General features: G+C 42.0%; 1 pseudogene; it reads right to left on the minus strand.

Moving 5' to 3' along the window:
- Positions 1–303: 303 nt before the first annotated feature.
- Positions 304–5,407, minus strand: part of LOC112074585 (recoverin-like) — an 8,488-nt pseudogene continuing 3,384 nt past the window's right edge.

The following is a 5,407-nucleotide window of genomic DNA, read 5'->3' on the forward strand; positions in this document are numbered from 1 at the left end:
TGGTGCTCTGTAGGGATCTTGTCTCCTAGTGTACGTTTCGCCTGTGAGGTGCATCCGTTTGTATAGCTTCACCGTTTCGTCTTTGTCTACTTTGTCTTTTTGCTCTCATGTCATATGCCTCTCTTCTAAATTAAATAAGAATGTACGATACCACGCTGCGGCCTTGGTCTACCGTCGACGATGAACATGACAGAAGGATCTCCCCAAACGGGCCAACGCAGCTTGGCCAGGAGGAGCAGACATTCAATGGACATGGGAACGATATTTTGCGCACACGTAAAGAATCTGACGTGGGAAGGTAAATCAGTAGCGCTGGACAGAGTTGTAGCCTTGACAGACTGGAAGCAGGTGGAGATAGCGCAGGAGGAACGGGCGATGATACGGGTGGGACACGGCTAGACGACGGAAGCCCGTAGAGGCAGCTCCAATAGAGAGAAAATTGGGGTGGGGCACATCAGGGAGATTTGGCTTGAGTCAGATGGAGAGACCTGAGCCAAACTCTCGTGCTTACGCGTTGGGGCAGCGTGTGCTGGTCAGACAACTGGTGTTACGCAGTATGCGCACAGGGATGGTCTCCAGTGTCGCATTTCATAGCTGGTCGCGCTTCTTTAGTTCCAGCTCTAGCATTGCCGAAGTGCTAAGAAGTGGGCATCCAAGCCCAGGACGGATGGTGCGACTCAGCGCTCTGGTGCGTGCCAGTACGACTCCTTGGAACCAGGCATGTATTCTTTAAATAATAAGAATGTACGTATACACGCTGCGCCTTGGTCTCCTTCGTACGATGAACGTGACAACATAATGACAAAAAACACTGGTTTTTGATTTTCTTTACAAATGTATTAAAAATGAAAAACAGAAATAGCTAATTTACATAAGTTTTCAGACCCTTACATTTCAGAACCTTGCATGTAGGGTACTTGGAACTGTTGGTGTCAAAGGGTTTCTATGAATCCGTGAGAAACTGTAGCCTTTGAGCTCCAACAGTGCCAACAAACATTTTCAGTTTAGCACCAGGGTTTAGGTTATGGCTATCTTAAAACAATATTCAATTACTGTAGTGATTTATCGGAGCCTGTGGTGAGAGGGTTACATTTTGGGGGCTTGTCCTGGTTCTTATTTTCTTTGTTTTCCTTGAATGATACTGGGTATCTTAACATAATACCAAGCTTTTATCCTGAGTCACGTACTAAACTGCTAGTTGTTAGTGCTGTGTTTCCCTACTTAATTGAGTATACAACATGGAGGTTGATGAGATCGTAGTTTGTGCCCTGAGCAGAAGGTAGCTACACACATTCTGTTGTACTGAGTAATGTGTTGTTGAAGAAACAGATGAAAGACTAAATGAAGCCCTCAGTCATGTCAATTTTTTGGGAAGTTTTTTACCAAATGCTCGTATGCATCTGGTAAAAAGCACATTGTCTAGGTGAGATGTCATAGAATGTGATGTCATAGAATGTAACTAAGATGATGGTACCAGATGTTGTAGGGATACATGGGAGGTTGGTCCTGCTGTGCTTGTCATTGTTGCATCACTGTATCGCCTGCTGAGGGTGAAGATTTTCAGTCTAAGCTGCTGTCATTTCTGAGTACGAAGGGAAGACTGTTACAGGTGTTACAAGTCTGAATAAGTCCCTCCCCTTCTGTTGATCTAAACACTGCGTGGTTAGTGCAATTAGTTCATTGGTGGAGAATGTCACCGTGTGTCTACTGAGATTGCCAAGGTTATCGAAAGCTACGCATGTTCTCTGTGGTGTGAAGCTACTCCCGGCGAAGAAGAGGGTAATATACACGCTTGGGCTGAGCAGCCCCACTCATCTGCGGGATGAATGGCAATGCAGTGATAAATGTGAAGAAGCAGACAATAAAAGTCTAAAAAGGTTCTGCTGCTGATATTGTGAGGTTTTGAAAGATTTGGAAAGGATTTGGAAACCGGGTTGAACGCGGAACGAGGGTCAGCTAGGTTTGTTGTTTTGGAAAGTTTGGTGCTTTGAAAGTGTGTTGGAAAGTTTCTTAGTAGCTTGCTAACTCTTGAGTTTGGATCCCGCGACCCAGTTGGCATCAATTGCTAGGACTGCTCCTCAGTGGCGGTTCTAGCTTGTATGGCTCCCTGTCCGAACCCCCCCTTCAGCACCCCCCACCAACCATAAAAAGCACCATTCTGCACTAACTGTAATCTTTATTCAGACATATGGAACAACACAAATAATAATCATAACATTTAAAACTATATAACTATAAAAAATATATACAAAAAAATGACTCAGAAATATCAAGAAAAAGTAACAAAGACAAATAGAAACAAATTGTAGTATATAAATGCAAATAATAAGGAGAATCGAATTTTTACACTATTACCCTATTGCTAACAAAAAACACACAAATAAAACTAAATTGCACAAATCCTATATCACACAAATACATAAATAGAATAACACACTTATAAAAGAAGAGAACCTTATTATTACACTATTGAACTTCAAACAAGAAACACACAAACTAAATTGCATAACTGCCATCTAAACCCTGACCTTTCTTGCCTTCCTTGATGCATAGTCATCAATTACATCATCATAAGAAATCTGCCCAGCAATTGCATGGTTAATACTGATGACAGCAAGGCCACTAAGGCGTTCCTGTGGCATGGTGGACCTCAGGTAGGATTRGATGAGCTTCAGCTTTGAAAAGCTCCTCTCTGCTTCAGCTACGGTCACTGGAAGAGTAAGACAAATTTGGATACATTTCTGAGAGCTCCCGTTCGTGTATAAATATCAGCAGCTCAAGCAGGGTCATGGTCTTCGATGGTAAGTCATGCAAGTTCTTCAGTTCCTGTGCAAGCTCTCTGCCATCCAAGTCTGAGTGTTCTTTATAGTGTAGTGTCACACTAAGGGCCTCACATTGTTCTGTCAGCTCCTCATTTGAGAAACTCTGGAAGGTTGACAGCACTCCAAACTTCTCTCCCACATTTTCCAATGTGGAAATCTTTCCTGAAGGGCTTAGGTTGCAGCATCAACAACGACATTGAAAAATGCTACCTCCAGCTTCTTCACGGCATTACTCAAAGGCTCATCAAATGATTCGTATGAAAAGTAACGCTATGTGGACCTAAGCAGAAGAGGCTGTTGTTTCTTCCAGAATACACCAACCAACTTCTGGTGGTGGCAACTCTTCCATCACTCTCATTCCTTGAGAAACAAAGTTAGGTGGTACCTCCCTTGGTCCTCTGCAAACTGTTGTGTCCGATCTGCAGGAGAACTGAAGGCCAGTCAGCAGGGTCTGTAGACAGTGGTTCATCCTCAGCGCAGGGTTTGGTGGGGATGCTGCTACAGGCATTTTTTAATGGAGAGCACATGGGCATTAGTTTACACATGTTATTCACAGCATTTATAGTGGTGGAACCATCATTGTTATCTACAGTATGGAAAATTAAAACATAGCAAAAGGGAAATTATTTATTTAATTTAAGTTATGCAGGGATGCACACAAAACACTCACAAAACACACTGAAGAATCCGCTGGGGAGAAGTGGAAGCAAATGGGTCTTCATCCTCAGGCTAAAGACAACGTTTGTGAAGACACCTGTGTGGCTGTGGAGGTGGATGGCTCCTCATCCGGAGGCTCCGAGATAATTTCTGAAGAGGCCTGTGTGGCTGAGGAGGTAGATGTCTCCTCATCCTGGCCAGTGCCAGAGGGTGCTCCAAAATATTTCAGGAGTCTCCCTGAATTTGCATTGAAATACAGTATATGAGTCTGATAACCTAAATACATTTGTTGCACAATTAAATATACATGTCATTAGGCACAATTTAGCACTCCTGCAGAATAGGAACCAAATGAACCATACAACCTCCTTGGCTAATTCTAGGCATAAGACACCCTAAAATACTCAATATATRACAAAATATCAGCATAATATAGACGTATTTTAATTCTTGGCGCACTCATCCCATTTGCGGGATAATTTCTGTCAACATCCGCTGAATTGCAGAGCACCAAATTCACATTAAATTACACAAAATATTACATTTTCATGAAATCACAAGTGCAATACAGCAAAACACAGCTTAGCTTGTTGTTAATCCACCTGGCTTGTCAGATTTCAATAAAGCTTTTCGGCAAAAGCATACCAAGCATTTATGTAAGGACATCTCTCTCAGTAGACAACATATTACAAACAGCTAGCAGCCAAGTAAATTGGTCACGAAAGTCAGAAAAGCAATAAAATGAATCGCTTACCTTTGATGATCTTCGGATGTTTGCACTCACGAGACACCCAGTTACACAATAAATGATCCATTTGTTCCATAAAGATTATTTTATATCCAAAATACCTCCATTTGGTTGGGGCGTTATGTTCAGAAATCCACAGGCTCGAGCGATCAAGACCGGGCAGATGAAAATTCCAAATAGTATCCGTAAAGTTCGTAGAAACATGTCAAACGTTTTTTATAATCAATCCTCAGGTTGTTTTTACAATATAAACTCGATAATATTTCAATGTCTGCTCCAAGCTGTTGCGCATGAAAAACGCTGCTGGCACCCTGCCATACAATGACGCGATGTGATCTTTCTCGCTCATTTTTCAAAATAAAAGCCTGAAACTATGTCTAAAGACTGTTCACACCATGGGGAAGCCATAGAGCGATAGGAAAAGGAATCTGGATGATATCCCTTTAAATGGTTCGAAGGCAGGCAATGGAACAGAGAGCTTTCAGGAAAAACAGCACTTCCTGGTGGATTTTCCTCAGGTTTTTGCCTGCAATATCAGTTATGTTATACTCACAGACAATAGTTTGACAGTTTTGGAAACTTTAGAGTGTTTTCTATCCTAATCTGACAGTTATATTCATATTCTAGATTCTGGGCCTGAGAAATAAGCAGTTTCATTTGGGTACGTTTTTCATCCAAACATCAAAATACTGCCCCCTACACTCAACAGGTTTTAAGTAGCTGCATAACTTTATCTTTTGCGCGTTTCTCATCTTCTTCTTTCCTCTTTTTCCTAAACTGGCCACCTGATGGGAAGTACGAGATGGGGAAGGGGGACGGGGGAGGTTGACCTCAGGTCTCCCCACTGGAAGCCCGAGGAAGGGGGAGCGGGGGAATCTATCAAATAGCGCACCTCTAACTTTGTACAGTACTAATGCAATTCGTAAAATCAGTCACACTACGAAATGCTACCAAATGCTACCACAATTAATTCATAATACTGTGAGTATTAGTTTCACAGACATATTGTTGAATTTTTGCTGGATTGTGTGAAATCATTAACAATATATTGAACCGATCTGCACACCACTAAGGTGAATTGGTTTAATCTTGACTTGGTTGACAGTGTTGGGGATGGGTAATGTATTGATGCTCGAGTGCCAAATCAACACAAATGGATAAGAAAAGGTCTAAGCCATCA

This window comes from Salvelinus sp. IW2-2015, unplaced genomic scaffold (genome assembly GCF_002910315.2).
Source record: "Salvelinus sp. IW2-2015 unplaced genomic scaffold, ASM291031v2 Un_scaffold2699, whole genome shotgun sequence".
NCBI lineage: Eukaryota > Metazoa > Chordata > Actinopteri > Salmoniformes > Salmonidae > Salvelinus > Salvelinus sp. IW2-2015.